Below are 17,674 nucleotides of genomic sequence, written 5' to 3' on the forward strand. Positions count from 1 at the left end.
TTAAATAAAAGTGATGCTTCGAAAGCATTAAAAACCTTCTGCATTACTGCAATACATGGTGAAATTATTGACATTAACATTCAATACACTGAGTTGCATACATTTATACAGTAAACTGTATGCCATTTTACTATTTATACGATTTTCAGGAAGGTTATTTGGCAGTTATGTGTACTGGAGTGGGTTTGAACATCACATACAGTACTGTAATCATGGCATAGCAGAAATACACTTAGCTACAAAGTCAGCTGTCATGACATCCTAATATAAGTGTCACATTACATTACATTATATGGCATTTAACAGATGCTCTTCTCCAGAGTGACGTACAGCAAGTGCAAAAGTCAGGTACAAGAAGTGTCGAACTTCTAGACAAGAACATTCTAGTGTCAATGGAACAAGTGACAGAATAACACTAAGTGTGTCATGCTCCACCCTGGACTTCCACTCCGGAGATTACTTATCTCCCAGGTCAGCGCTACTCCGGATCTGGGACGGAAATTCCATCTTGCCTGCATTCATTTCCTGTTTTTTTCTGCTGTGTATATAAACGCCGTTCTCAGACAGGGGCCCTGTACTACGAAGCGGGTTTTCTGGCTTACCAGGGTAACTTCGAGAGTAACTTGATCACGTGCAGCGTAACTTCCCGATTAACCCATACTACGAAAGTTGGCTATGTTCAAACCGAGGTATGCTGCCATGGCAACTTACGCTGCATCTCAAACCTGCTCGTCTCAGGTTATGTTCTTGGTTAACCCGAGGTTTCCGATTAACCACACCCTTTTTAAACACCACCTCTCCACCGACATTTCCTCTAGAGACAATGCCAGCGTACCTGGATGACCCGTGCGATATCGGAGCGCAGATTAGAGATGGGATTTATGGCTCTTTGATGGGATCCGCATCTTTGTGATCCGTTCTTTGAAAAGAGCCGTTCAAAAGACTGGCTCATTTGGCTCTTTTTAAATATTTATTCAGTTTTAAGAAGACAGCGTCTAAAGAAGCCAGATCCCTCTGCTTAGACAGTGACATCAATATTTCTGGACATACCTTTTATATAAAGCAACCTAGACTTACATTATTGTAACCCCTAAACGCTCATAAATAACCATTAAAAAACAATGAGGGCTTCAATGAATGTCCATGCAGAACGGCTTTTCTGTAAAAAAAAAAAGAACCCACTCAAGAACATAGTTATCAAGAACGCAAGAATATTTTATAGAAAAACACTTGTTTTACAAAAATATTTAAGTCTGAGATACAAAATAGATACAACTACAATAAATATAACACAAGAGCATTTTAATAGAAAAAAAACTTATATTAAAAATATTGAAATTCTAACAAAAATAGATACAACTAAACAGTCAGATAAATAGATAAAGTTATAAGAAGAACACAAGATTATTTTAATAGGAAAAAACAAACTATTAATGCAAAAAATATATTAGAAAAATAGATACAACTAGACAAACAGATAAATAAATAAAATACACAAAAATAGAACAAACAAAATGACGAAAGAATAAATTAAATGAACAATATTATCATTAATATCACACAACATAAACTATATACAAAACAATTTGAACCATTAGGCAAAAAGATAAAACTTGAATAAATAAAAGGCAAATGAATGCTTGCCTGCACGCGCGCACACACCCCATTATGAATGATGTTTTTATATTTCATTTTCACCTGTTGCCAGGTGCGTTTGGCACTGCTGTTGCCTCTGAAATGTTCACAGGACCGACACCAACTTAGTCAAAGGGACTGAACAGTCAGTCATCCTAATTCATGTGACTCTGTGAACAGATCAGCTTAAGTAGGCTACTCCATGAATTTACTATACCAAATTTTATTCAGGATTTTTCGGACATTAAACAAGCTATATATGACTGGGGCCACGTCGAAGGACCATTTTCTGTGACTTGTGATTGATCATGAAGCTTCTCTCATCCTATACTTCTGTTCTGGAACATGTAGAAGGGAGAATGTACTTGCGCATTTACCCGATCGGCATTTCGTTGCCAACATGCTTGCTGCTCCTTATTGGCAGCCGCTGTGTTAGATTTTGCTCTTAATGTTGTTTTGAACTCCTCGTATCTTTGCATTATGACAGCGCATTCTTCCTCCGTGAAGTACGGCGACCGTGCCATTGTGAACAGTGGGGATTTGCGCTGATAACCTCCCCTTTAACGTGAACGCGCATTAACCCTGATTAGGTTAAACCAGGTTCAACAAATCAACTTCATAACTGGCGTCGTAGTACCGTTTAACCTCAAACAAGATAACCAGGTTTTGTCAACTCCGGTTTAGCGGGGGAACCCTGGGTTACTTCTGGGTAGGTTAATCTCCGTTCGTAGTACAGGGCCAGGGACCTTGCCAGCACGTCTCGCTTGTTACTCTAGCCGTTTCTGTGCCTCTTATTCTTCACATGGTTTTTCTCTATAGCGTTTTTTCTTGTTCATGTTTTTTTTTTTTTTTGCACTAGCATTTTTTCTTCTTCATGGTTTTTTACACCAGCATTTTTGTCCTTGCCTGACTCATTGTTTTGTCAAAGTTTTTTTGTCTTTTTGTACCTGGACTATTTTGCTATTTGTTTTTTCATCCTGTTTATTTACCTTTTTGCCATGTCCTTTTCCCTGGATTAAATCACCTTATTTATTGGATTACTGTCTGTGTTCTGCTTCTGGATCCTAATCTCACACCTCATCTCGCCACCCCAACAAAGTGTAATATTCTGTTGAAGTACCAACAAATTAGCAGCCAGCCAAGGAAAGCAAAATGATTCAACCATATAAATGAGGTGGTAAAGTATAATTAAATAGAGAAAAATAAAACTCCATTGGCTAACCCCAGGCTAGACAGAACACAGCCTGGGTTGATCAAGACCGCTATGCAATTACACCGTGGACAGGGAAGAAAGGGGGAGATGCAGCCTGAAGAGGTGAGGCTTCAGTCTGCCCTTGAAGGTGGTCAGGGAGTCAGCAGTTCTGACCTCAATGGGAAGGTCATTTCACCAACGGGGAGCCAGGACAGGCAGCAGTCTTGAGTGGGCTGGGCAGGAGCAGAGAGGAGGAGGAGCCAGATGACCAGTAGTAGCAGAGCATAGGGATCTGGATGGCATGTAGGGGTGGATCGGACTCTGGAGGTATGCTGGACCTAACCCCTTGACTACCTGGTAAGCAGGGATGGATCCAGACCGATGCAATCGATGCATTTGCATCGGTCAGAAATATATGTGCACCACTTGGCATCAGTCACGGGGCATTTGTTTACCGCTAGCCAGCTACATAAGCTATAGCTACGCTCAATCAACAGACCAATGGTTCAGGATCTGACCACCTGTGGTAAGCGGTGATGCTTACCTGACCTAATTGTCTGTATTCTCATGATGCTTTGTATCATGCTTTGTACCTTAGGTCACACCAATGCTTCAGAAAGAGGTTGAAATTTGAAATTCACCGTGAATAATGGGCTGAGACGTGGTCATAGTGGGTTGAGCCTGGGCTCTTTTGAAAGGTCTCAGAGAGATGGAGGTGCCTGTAAAGTTTGACTGGGCTTGGACTTTCATTGGGTGAGTTATGAATTTTTAAATCCTGGCATGCATGTGTGGCTGGAGCCAGGGCTCGTATTAAAGTTTTTGGCAAGCCGTGCTTGCATGGGGCTTCGGGAGTGAATAGCGGGCCGGGCCATGGTCATGGCTGCCCTTTTCAGAAAGAGCTCGGCATGCTCTAGTGTGCCCTGTGAAAATCCATAGCGATCTGGTAAAAATTAGTGAAAATATTTCTGCAAATTTGCATCTGTTGATTTCTTAGGCTGGATCCGTCCCTGTGGTAAGCTTGCACTAATGTCTTAAATTTGATTCGATCTTGATGTCGAACTTGATGTCAAATCTGACATGTGTTTACTGTGTTTGAATTAGCCTTCACACAGTATATGTTCAAGTACATTTGATGAAAAGGCTTTTTCAGGTGTCAAACAGCCATATAAGCATTGCTCTTCAGTCAAGTGTTGCAGAATATTCTGAAGGCCACATCTAAACAGCGCCAGCTAGAATTCAACAAGCATCTATAGGATGATATCTTTATTCATACCTAGCTGTGACGCACCATGGTGCAGAGAGCCATGACTCTGTTCATACTGAGGTATGATGCAGAGGAGCTAATGGACCAGCTGGCTGCACCACACCGACGCATGAGCACACAGTATATCATATGCATACATCACAGTGCGCATAATGTACCCTGACCACCTGGGAAATGCTTCTCATATGTGTGAGCATCTGCACTATAACCCTATTAATGACAAGCACCAAACACAAAAGAAAGAGCCCATTAAAGTTCCAACAGCTTGAATTTTGGCACAGCGCATGGACATGATGTCCACCTCTGTCCTCATAGTAATTCTGTGTGTCACTCTGAAAGGGCAGCAAAACTCAATATTTAATGTGTGAGTGAGGAGAGCCAGCAATCTGCATTTGCATTTTTAATACTAGCTGTAGTCTGCAGTCTGTCATGATCTATGGTGTAAACGCTGACAGGGACAACACGGGGATTTAAGAGGGCGCCAGACAGGCAGAGGACTGAGGACTTACTCCATTAGAGTTTCAGAGCTATAGAAATTGAGGTGATCCACACACGTCTAGGGATTTAGACAGGAGAAGGGTGTCTCATGTCTGTCATGGTCTACATTTGAATTTTTTCAATTTATGAAGAGAACTGAGGTTCGATATGTCTCACTGCTCTGCTAGGTTTTCGATATGGTGACAGACAACAAGGTTAAAAGAATGGCTCTGCTGACTCGCTTTGAAACATATGCTGGATCACATGCAACTGAAAATGAAGGGAAAATAATATCGTCAAGTCAAAGTTGACAAAGTCACATTTACATGTGAAAGTAAGATTCCATGATTTACAAATTTATGATTACATTTACAAATCTATACTACTAAAGGAAGGCTGCCTGTCTGTCTCTCCACCTATGCAAATTGACATGGCTGGACACACATACTCCATACTTTGCACATGGATTGATGACACCCCAGAGGGGCCCAAGACAACATTTTCAATTTTCCAAAACATGGGATTAGTGCTAATCCAACATACTATTCATTTCCTATAGGCTACATGCTCATGCTAACTCACTGTGTGAAACCTTGGCAGGGAACCCCTCCCCCACTTGCCTGGGAGTTTTGACTGTACAGGACCTCGCAATCAGTACTCCTCACACTGGAGACTTCTGCTAGGGCAGAGTCTACATCTCTTCAGTGAAGGGCAATAACTACTATGTCTCCTCTCTCCCACAGGCAATAACTGCTTGTATGTATCTAAAGTGGCGGCACGGTGATGTAGTGGTTAGCACTGTTGCCTCACAGCAAGAAGGTTATGGGTTCAAACCCAGCAGCCAACAGGGGCCTTTATGTGTGGAGTTTGTATGTTCTCCCCATGTCTGCGGGGGTTCCTTCTGGGTGTTCCAGTTTCCCCCACAGTCCAAAGACATGTAGGTTAGATGAATTGGTGGCTCTAAATTGACCAGGAATGTGAATGGTTGTTTGTCTCTGTGTGTCAGCCCTGCGATGATCTGGTGACTTGTCCAGGGTGTACCCTGTCTCTCGCCCATAGTCAGCTGGGATATGCTCCAGCTTGCCCGCAACCCTGCACAGGATAAGCAGTTATGGATAATGGATGGATATATCTAAAGTTAAAAGATATGTGAAATATTTTCTCCTTCAAAACAACATGCATTTCTGAAGGTTTCAGATAACCAACTTCAAACTTTAGTGCATCATCTACACCACTTAAAAACAGCATTTTGGCCTGTGCAAACATTCAACATTTTACCTTAAAATACTTTAAATACTTCAAAAATCACATGATTTTTAAATATCTTTTTGATATCTCGTACTCAAAACATGTTTCCCTGATTAATTCAGTATCTGTTATGAAAAATGCATTTTATTTCATTCCATAACACTGACTCAAGTCTGTTACCTGAACACATAAGCTCCAGTGAAATTGTTACACACAGAAGGGGATGCAGGTATGTTTCAGATTCCTTACTGAGAAGACAATCAGGCAAGCAGATTAAAATCAGTGATCGAATTTCAGAATCAGAAACAGGCACAGGGTCGGGCGATCAGCAGACGGGACACAAAAGGCAGGATAATAATCAAAAAACAGATAACCAGAACAAGAGTCAATGAGACCGTCAAGGACGGCATAGCTCACTCCAGGCCTGTCTAGTCCAGAAGGAATGATCTAAAGTGAGCCACCTTGCACAATAAATGTTGCAAGCTATATAGACTATATACAAGCGAAAAACAGAACCTATATACACCCTAGAAATACCGACCTATTTGCCAGAAAGAATCCAAAATGGTGAGGAATTGACTGAGAAGAAGCAATTTTTGTTGAACTACTCATTAAGGATTAATTAGTCCATAATTCCATTAATAATTGTAATTAAGCAAATCTGGGTAGAAGTTATATGCACCCTAAGTACCCCTACCTTCATGCCAGAAAGAATCAAAATCGGTGAAGAATTGCGGGAGAAGAAGTGATTTGTGTGGAAACTGCTCATTAAGGCTTAAATATTCCATATCTTCATTATTAATTGCAATTGTGCAAATTTGGGTAGAAAGTACAGTGGTGCTTGAAAGTTTGTGAATGCTTTATAATTTTCTATATTTCTGCATAAATATGACCTAAAACATCATCAGATTTTCACACAAGTCCTAAAAGGAGATAATGAGAACCCAGTTAAACAAATGAGACAAAAATATTATACTTGGTCATTTATTTATTGAGGAAAATGATCCAATATTACATATCTGTGAGTGGCAAAAATATGTGAACCTCTAGTATTAGCAGTTAATTTGAAAGTGAAATTAGAGTCAGGTGTTTTCAGTCAATGGGATGACAATCAGGTGTGAGTGGGCACCCTGTTTTATTTAAAGAACAGGGATCTATTAAAGTCTGATCTTCACAACACATGTTTGTGGAAGTGTATCATGGCACGAACAAAGATTTCTGAGGACCTCAAAAAAAGCGTTGTTGATGCTTATCAGGGTGGAAAAGGTTACAAAACCATCTCTAAAGAGTTTGGACTCCACCAATCCACAGTCAGACATATTGTGTACAAATGAAGGAAATCAAGACCCTTGTTACCCTCCCCAGGAGTGGTCGACCAACAAAGATCACTCCAAGAGCAAGGCGTGTAATAGTCGGCGAGGTCACAAAGGATCCCAGGGTAACTACTAAGCAACTGAAGGCCTCTCTCACATTGGCTAATGTTAATGTTCATGAGTCCACCATCAGGAGAACACTGAACAACAATGGTGTGCATGGCAGGGTTGCAAGGAGAAAGCCACTGCTCTCCAAAAAGAACATTGCTGCTTGTCTGCAGTTTGCTAAAGATCACGTGGACAAGCCAGAAGGCTATTGGAAAAATGTGACAAGGGGGTTGCACCAGATACTGAAAGCAAAGGTTCACATACTTTTGCCACTCACAGATAGCGAGCAGTTCATGTGAGGAAACCCACCAACATCCCAGAGTTGAAGCTGTTCTGTATGGAGGAATGGGCAAAAATTCCTCCAAGCTGGTGTGCAGGACTGATAAACAGTTACCGGAAACGTTTAGTTGCAGTTATTGCTGCATAAGGGGGGGGTCACACCAGATACTGAAAGCAAAGGTTCACATACTTTTGCTACTCACAGATATGTAATATTGGATCATTTTCCTCAGTAAATAAATTACCAAGTATACTATTTTTGTCTCATTTGTTTAACTGGGTTCTCTTTATCTACTTTTAGGACTCGTGAAAATCTGATGATGTTTTAGGTCATATTTATGCAGAAATATAGAACATTCTAAAGGGTTCATAAACTTTCAAGCACCACTGTAGATTTTAAGCAAGGTTTAGAATGTCCTTTATGCACACATCATGAATGCTAGCTAACCACATTTTGTGTATTTGTGATTTTTTTGCAAAATCCTCTAACTCATTTAAGATCAAAATGCATTTATTGGCAGCTAGTCAAAGTCCCTCTCCCGCCAGGATCTGGTCTTCCCAGGCAGTCTCCTGTTTCAGTCCTACCCAACTCATTGAGGCGCATGGGTGTGGCACCCAGCTCTGTTTCAGTAGCCCTCAGCCTCTCACCTGTTATATAGCTAGGGTTACAGTGGGGGACTAATCCTCTGGTAACCGCAAGAGTTTGCCTCCCCACTCGCATCTCTATTGCAGTGTGCCTTACCAGATGGCAGTAGATACCATTTTTATTATGGGCTTTGGTATGACCTGACCACAAGTAGAACTTGCAATCTCCTGGTCAAGAGGTGGACACGCTAACCACTAGGCCAGCTTGTGGTATTAGCAGCTAGTACACCTTGTACAAAAGAAAAAGAGAGAGAGCAAGAGAGAGGGAAATGTTGCTTGAAATGGTAAAATGCATTGTTCTTAGACTGGATGTTGAAAATAACAATGAAATAGTCATAATAATATAACAAATTAATACAACCTTATTTTTAATAGTTAAAAAAGGTAAAATGGCACATCACTAGGACTTCCTGGTTCCTGGGAAGTATAGTATGATATCGAATTTCAGTCTTTTTGTTCAATACAATGCTTTTTTTTAAAATAGAATCAAGACAGAACACTGCCCGAAAGCTAGCTGAACTGATCTGAATATTGTCGGGGCATGGCCTCATATTCTCTGGGACTCACAGTCTGCTCAACCATTCAAGCAGAAAAAAATGGGAAAATAGAAAACACACTCTTCGAAATAAAGGTGCTAAACTGTACCTTTTCTTGTCACTGGGACGGTACCACCAAGCACCAAATATGTATCTTTCACCTTTAAAAACATTTTAGGGACCTAAGGACTAACAATGTACATTTAAAGCTTTACTCGAAAAGCTAATTCAATGTAAACAATGTGCAACCTCTGAAGTAAAAGATTCACACTAAAGCTCAACCCTTGAAGATATAACTCCAGCAACAAGGAGAAGTACAGTTTGGTATCTTTAGTTCTGACAGCCTAAAACATTATCACTATTTTATTCCATTTTATTTTCATCTTCTACTGCCAAGTAAATCACATATTTCTCACATATACAGTACCAGTCAAAAGTTTGGACATGCCTACTCATTTATAGTTTTTCTTTTTCTTCTGTATTTTGACTATTTTCTACACTGTAAAACAATACTGAAGACATCACAACTATGAAATAACACATGGAATTTTGCGGTAAAAAAAAAACGTATTCAATATTTCATATTTTAGATTCTTCAAAGTTGCCAGCGTTTACCTTGATGACACTTTGCACACTATAGGCATTATCTTAACCAGCTTCATGAAGTAGTCACCTGGAATGCTTTTCAATTAACAGGTGCCTCATCAAAAGTTAATTAGTGCAATTTCTTGCCTTCTTAATGCATTTGAGATCAAACAGTACATAGTAAATAATAATAAAACAGTAAATAGCCCTATTCCACAACTGTAGTAATCCATATTACAGTCAAGCCAGAAAGTCTGCACACCCCTTTCACCTTCTCCACATTTTATTACATTACAGACTTATTCTACAATAGACTGACTTCATTTTTGTCACAAAATTATACACAAAATAGCCCATAATGACAAAGTGAAAGCAGGTTTTTAGACATTTGTGCTAATTTATTAAAAATCAAAATGTAAAATATCATATGTATACAAGTGTGCACACCTTTTGAGAAGACACCCAAAAGTGAGCTGAGGTGCATTTTGTTTTCACTGATACTGCCTGAGATGTTTCTACAACTTAATTGGAGTCCACCTGTGGTAAATTCAGTTGATTGGACATGATTGGGGATTGCCAACACCTGCCTATATAAAAGGTCCCACAGTTGACAGTGCATGTCAGAGCAAACTCCACGCCATGGGGTCAAAGGAATTATCCGCAGACCTCAGAAACAGGATTGTGTCAAGGTATAGATTTGGAAAAGGGTACAGAAAAATTGCTGCAGCTTTACAGGTCCCAAAGAGTACAGTGGCCACCATCATTCATAAATGGAAGAAGCTTGGAACCACCAAGAATCTTCCTAGATCTGTCTGCCCAGCCAAATTGAGTGATCAGGGAAGACGGGCCTTGGCCAGGGAGGTGAGCAGGAACCCAAGGGTCACTCTGACAGAGCTCCAGCGTATCCTTTTAGAGATGGGAGAACCTTTCAGAAGATCAACCATCCAGGCAGCACTCCACAAATCAGGCCTTTATGGTAGAGTGGCCAGACAGAAGCCACTCCTTAGTAAAAGGCACATGACAGCCTGCTTGAAGTTTGCCAAAAGGCACCTAGAGGATTCTCAAACCATGAGAATCAAGATTCTCTGGTCTGATGAAACCAAAATTGAACTTTTTGGCCTGAATACCAAGCGTCACATCTGGAGGAAACCAGGCAATGCTCATCACCTGGATAATGCCATCCCGACAGTGAAGCATGGCAGTGGCAGCATCATGATGTGGGGATGTTTTTCAGTAGCGGGAACAGGGCAATTAGTCCTGATAAAGGGAAAGATGAATGCAGCTAAGTATACCGAGATCCATGAAGAAAACCTGCTCCAGAGTGCTCTGAACCTCAGACTGGGGTGAAGGTTTACCTTCCAACATAACAATGACCTGAAGCACACAGCCAAGAGAACAAAGGAGTGGCTTTGGCGAAAGTCTGTGAATGTCCTTGAGTGGCCCAGTCAGAGCCCAGACCTGAATCCAATTGAACATCTGTGGAAGGAGCTGAAAATGGCTGTGTACCGATGCTCCCCATCCAACCTGATGGAGCTTGCAAGGATATGCCAAAAGGAATGGGCAAAAATGTCCAGAAAGAAGTGTGCCAGGCTCCTTTCCCAAGATGCCTTGAAACTGTAATTGCTGCCAAAGGTGCATCAACCAAGTATTAGGCTAAGGGTGTGTACAGATATGTAACCCCTAAATAACCTGTTTTTGTCAGTAAAATAAAATTGCATATTTTCTGAAAACCTGCTTTCACTTTGTCATTATGGGCTATTTTGTGTAGAATTTTGTGACAAAAAATGAAGTCAGGCTATTGTAGAATAAGTCTGTAACATAATAAAACGTGGAGAAGGTGAAAGGGGTGTGCAGACTTTCCGGCTTCGACTGTATGTCAAAAACCACTCAACTTAGTAAAGAGAAACGACATCCATCATTACTTTAAGACATGAAGTGTCTTTTAATTAATAAAATAAAGAAAAATGATTGAATTAGAAGGTGTGTACAAACTTTTGACTGGTACTGTATGTCATATTCATGTATTATAAAGTGTAATGCAAGCAACTATATTTACTTATAGTCATTTACAATCTTATTTATTCTATCCACATTCACTGGATATGAACAGTCGTGCACTCTGATTGGCTACTCTACTACTATGATATCAGCTCATATACCGTGAGTAGAGAAAAAGAAAATTGGCAGAGCATGTTGCTGAATCAACTTAGGATGAAGTAAAAACTCTACTTGAAAACAAAACCCAAATAAATTAAAAAAAGCATCAAAACATGGAATAAAAGTTTTTTATGGTAAAAACATATCTTTTTTTTGAGAAATATTATTATAGCATTTTTCACAAATTGCTACTGTCATTTCTCCGGTTTGTTTACATTCTAAGCAGAAATGATTTTGTTGGACGTTTTGTATAAAGTTTTTTATTTATTGAATTTGCAAAACATAAAAATAAAAATGCTCTGTTTCTCAAAATCCAGTGAATGTGGATAGAATAAAACAGTTATTACACTCAATCTCATCGTACATGGCTTATAGCCAACTTGGCGCTACACGGCTCGTTGGCTATCAGCTCATGTACGACTCGATTTCGTGGAATAACTGCTAAATATCTTAGGCATTATGAAGCATTGTGTATGCTCTATAATACATCTAAATGTGCTTTTATAATGCATGATGATTACAATATTCATGTGTTACCCATATTTTTTTTTCTCAGAAGTGAGAAAACGAGTGAGCGATTGAGTAGGTGTGTCCAAATCTTAGACTGGTACTGTATGTGAGTTTATTTTTCCCCTCAAATCTTTTATCATTGGAGAACATCATGAGGCTTCCATGAATTGGGTGATGCTCTTTCTGAAATTATAATTGTAAGAAAGAGAGAAAGCAGCCACTATGGATAAGGTTAATGCCTGTATCAGTATGTTGGCAAAAGAGATTTCCTGTATGTGTCATACCACACTGAGATCCTTCAGACAAATGAAAGAAACAGGCAAGCTGTTAATAGTCATTAGTCTTTGAGCTATTGGTTGCTTTCTGTTCATCAGTGGAAACTCTTTGTTGAACAACCCATACTAACCTTCAAGGACAAAGAATCATTAACCCTGACAGATGCACCAGGAGAAAGCTGTGTAGCATCGTTTGTCCAAGCTGTTGGAAACGTGAAAGCATGCACTGAGAAGAGTTATGCTACTTCTGAAGACAGTCATGGGGCTCACACTTCCTTGGCTGTTGGAGAAACTGATACAGATCCTGAAACAAAGAAATGATGAAAGGTGTATGGTAGGGAAAAAATGGATAAAAAGTTTGAAAAAGACCAAGCAAACATGAGCAGCTAAGATTTACAGTGTCAGTGAAGGGCAGATTTTAAAATACCGACCTTTGGTGGTGGCATGCAATGGAGAATGCTAGAAAGTAAATTGATGAAACATTATTCACTGTGAGCTCCATCTCAGCCCTGAATCATTTTGCTAGACATCACTGAATCTTTGATGCATCAGCAAATACTCATACACACACACACAAACGCGCGCGGATGTGTACATGTATATACAAGCTGAACATAAATAATCAGTAATTTACATAGTATATTAAGTAACATTTTTATTAATAATTTGATATTATTTATTATTATTATATATGGGCCACTTTTTCCATGGGAAACATTTATTCTATTCCCTTCTAGTGGGTTTATTAATGGCATGCAATATTGTTATCATATCACTTATCCTCCTGTATTACGCCGCTCTCCCCAATGGAGAATGAGCATGCAATATTGTTATAATATTGCACATTGTCAAGACAACACGACATCACACTTCGGAGCTCATGTGAAGATCCAATGACAAAACGTTTCTGCTGTGCATGTGCACAATCATTTCTTTGTCAGCCGGCAGAGAGAGAAAAGACGGGGTTAATTCAGTGCTCGGATTAAGCAGTAAATAAATAAACTGAAAACTGAAACTAAAGGCGTGCTGAACACCAAAAGGCTACCAAAACTTCATTATATGTTCTTCACGCATATTTACAAGAGAAAAACATATCAACAGACATCAAAAACTGGAAAAGAGACACGTTGGAGACGAAAACTTCCATGCTAGCGAGTGACTGACAGTTTGTACACAAATATGGCGGCGAGGTTTGCTTCATTATAAGCAGAAGATTTAAAGAGAAAGATGCGCTGAACACCCGATAGGCTACCAAAATATCACTGGATATTCTTCATGCATATTTACAAGAGAAAAACATACCAACAGACATCAAAAAAATGGAAAAGAGAGCAATGGCAGAAATATTGTCAAAGTTCTACTTGGAGGCGAGGAAAAGTGACGGAGACTTTTACAAGAGAACTTCACTCGTGGACTTCACTCAGCAAAGCCCTTTTGTTTTGAACAACTGCAATGTAACAATTAACTACGACCAAAAGTAACTTTGAACTTGAACTGTCAACCTGGATATAGCTTGTATATAAGTTGGGTTGTTGTTCAGGCTTTTTGGACTTGTACCATTTTTATTGTTAGAACTTTGATTTTGTACAGTACATTGGATTGACAGAACATTGAATTACATTCAATCAGAATCAGCATTCAATATTGGTAAGTTACCCCCCTGTTCTTAACTTTTTGTAAAATCTATAATTGTTCCATCGAATATGTATGTATAATAATAATAAGAATAATAATATTGTCTGGCTTTTTTCGTGGTATATCAGATATATTCCATTCAGCTACTCGTCGTTGACTCATTCTGATATACCACTCAAAGACAGTCAGTATTATTTAAATGCTTTCAATGAAGGGCACAGCTATAGGAAACTATGAAGTTGTGTTTTTATACATCCATAAAGCAATGTTCAGTCATGCTTTTGATGAAGCTCACATCTATAATCAGCTAAGAGCACAAATGTTATAATGCATTCATAAGGCCATAGTGGATAACATTTTCTATTGAATGTCATGACTGTAATAAACTTTAAATACATGTTATAAAGCATTCATAAAACAATATTCGGTAACACTTTCTGTTAAAGGTCATATCTATAATAAACTATGAACATGTTCTAATGCATTTATAAGGTGATATCTGGTAACACTTTCCATGAAGATGATTGCTATGATTGCATGCTGTGATGCATTCCTAATCGCTTTATAAAAATGTGTGTATACAGATTATACACATATATATATATTGAAGAAAATTTGTTGCATGTTGTGCATTATGAAATGTTAACATGTTGAATTATAAGCAGTGTTCATCAGCATTGTCTCAGTATACTTCACAAGCACAGCTTATAAGTTGTTATATATATGCCGCTCAAGACTGCGGCAAAAATGGGAGACAACACGAGAGGTAGAATATAGAAAAGGATAATTTATTTACAAAAAAAATGTAGATCTACAAAAATAAAGGTAAATCAATCTAAAATCAAAAATGGCTCTGCTGTCATATGGTCTGCTGGCAATGCAAACCTCCCCCAGACTGATCACGCAGGCGGGTGAGTGGAGTGAGAGACCAACTGCAGCAGACTGAGGTTTAAAGACAGGATACACCGGGCCCAGGTGTAGCTCAATTAGCTGATGGCTGGCCAGTCTGCACAACCCTGCAACACGCACTCCAGACAAAGACAGGGACACCTAGTGCCCCGGTGGAACACTGCAGCCCACAGGGGAACAGTAACACAAGCACCATGCTAGAGGGGCCGTGACATAGGACATAATATCTATTAATAATCTATACTCAGAAAGGAAATATGGATTGACGACTGCAAACTGTAATAGCATTTCATAATTATAAAATCATGTATAATGCCTCATAAATGGATTATAACATGTTATGGATATGCACTTTGGTCATTATACCTACAGTCTTCATAGAACATGTTACTGTATATTCTTATGACCATCATTCTCAGTGGGATAAAAAACAAACAAACATCTGTCAGGATGCCATTTATTTATTTATTTATTTATTTATTTACAGTGGTGGAAATCACAAAGCATCATTGTCAGAATTATTGTATTGTTATATTTATTATTGAGGTTCTACAGTTATTAGAATGAATATCTCAGGTCAGGTGAATATCTCAAAAGCAACTCGGCCTATAAATAATGTCCACCTGACTCTAGTGGACCATGAGCTGGCCTAGTGATTAGCGTGTCTGCCTCTCGATCAGGAAATCGCGAGTTCTACTCACAGTCAGGTCATACCAAAGACCATCATAAAAATGGTACCTACAGCCATCTGGCAAGGCACACTGCAATACAGATGTGAGTATGGAGTCAAACTCAAACTCTTGTGGTTACCAGAGGACTAGCTCCCCTACTGTAACCCTAGCTATGTAATAGGCAAGATGCCGAGGGCTATAGAAACAAAGATCAGTGCTGCACCCATGTGCCTCAAGAGCTGGTTAGTACTGGGACAGGAGACTGCCTGGGAAGACCAGATCATGGCACAGGAGGGACTTGACTCTAGTGCCTTTTTTTTTTTAATAAAAGCTTGTTAATAGAAATGCCAGGAATAAAAGGTTCTATGGCTCAAATGCATTATATATATATGGGTGTACAATTTTAAATAGTGTGCCTAATATTTGAATAATTTTAATAAGTTTTTAACAATTAAACAATTGAAAAATTTTGAGACCGTCATGTGTATAGTATATAGGTTATTTTTTATTTTTATTTTTTTTAACCAATGTCTATGGAGTATATCTGCTTGAGTGTGTGTTTTTGGCCCCTAGCAAGACTTAAAATAAACATGCACTTGAGTACAGTGAGAGCAACAATCTGGAACAAGTGATGGCCAAATGCTTGTGTGTACATAGAGAGATTTCATAACAAAATTAAAGAACGCAAGCAAACCTTCAAATGTCTTGATATTCATGTTTGAGAGAGAAAGAGAGAGAGAGAGAGAGAGAGAGTGGGAGAAGGAGATGGCAGTTGAACCTGTGAAGCAGCGCAGGTAGCATTGGTGACATGCTCAGGCACCATCAGTATTGGCAGGCAGTGGTTATAAACTGATTGCAGGTAATTCAGATGCCAGTCACAATGTCCCTTCACAGACGAATGGGAGGAGAGCAGCACTCCATCTTCTGCACTACTATGACAATTATGGTGGGCTTTACTTTGAGCAGGTGCAAATTAGCTTCAGATTGGAATTGAACTTTTAGCTCCAAGGCTACATTGATATTAACTCGAGCCTGGGGACTCAGGATGATTGGACTAAGAAATGGTGCCATCATTTTGGATTCCTGAGGTCAAGTTGGTAGGACACACAATTTCAATCTAACTTTCAACCTGATCCGTGGCAAACCTGAGTTCAATCTGGAATGCTTCCAGAAACTTGGAAAGTACATCACTGAAAACAATTACAACCAAGAATACAAGACAAGTTTTCGTTGTTGTTGTTATATAGGCTTATGCATACTGATCCAATTCAAATGCATAATGTAGTAATCTGTATTCACCCAAATCCATATTCATATAAACCCAGGAACAAAAGACGCATAAAAGGTATACTGAACAGCTTTCTAAAAATAAATATAAAAGCCACATATGCTATTTCACAAGACTAAAGGCCTGGTCCCACAATACTGATAACTATAATGATAACTATAAATAAATTGGTCCCCTGTAGTTTATATGGTTGGTGGTCACACCAGACCGATAATGATCCCTATAGCCCAGGCCTGGGTTTATCCATATCGGTGAGATTGCTTCTGGAGTGATTTTTCCAGGCCTGGACCTGCACTGTAAAAAAAAAAAAGTTACGCCAACTTAAAAATTCAAGGCAACTTACTGCACAGGATTTTTGAGTTTATGTGACAACTAAGATTTTTAAGTTTTGAAGAAAGTTGTGCCAACTTATACTTTTGGTCTCAGATAACTTAGCCTTCATATTCACACAAACTTTTTTTTTTCAGTTTTACATGATAAGAATTCAACTTTAAGGCCACTAATCTTTCATTCAAGTAAAAACTTCAAAATTTGAGTTCAATTTTCTTTTTATCCCACAATAAAACAAATAACAATCCAGTTCAAATAGCATGTTTATTTTAACATGATGGTAGCAAAACTGGTATAAAACTGTAGTGGCAGTGCTTTTTTGTTAAGTCACACATTCACTTATTTTAAGCCTGAAGCTAATTTGACAAACGAAATGTGCAAACAATTCAGTATACTGAATTGTTTGCACATTTTGTCAAATTAGTTTTTACTTGGATGAAAGATTAGTGGCCTTAAAGTTGAATTCTTATCATGTAAAACTGAAAAAAAAATTAAGTTTGTGTGAATATGAAGGCTAAGTTATCTGAGACCAAAAGTATAAGTTGGCACAACTTTCTTCAAAACTTAAAAATCTTAGTTGTCACATAAACTCAAAAATCCTGTGCAGTAAGTTGCCT

This window comes from Neoarius graeffei, chromosome 6, assembly GCF_027579695.1.
Source record: "Neoarius graeffei isolate fNeoGra1 chromosome 6, fNeoGra1.pri, whole genome shotgun sequence".
NCBI classification, from domain to species: Eukaryota; Metazoa; Chordata; class Actinopteri; order Siluriformes; family Ariidae; genus Neoarius; species Neoarius graeffei.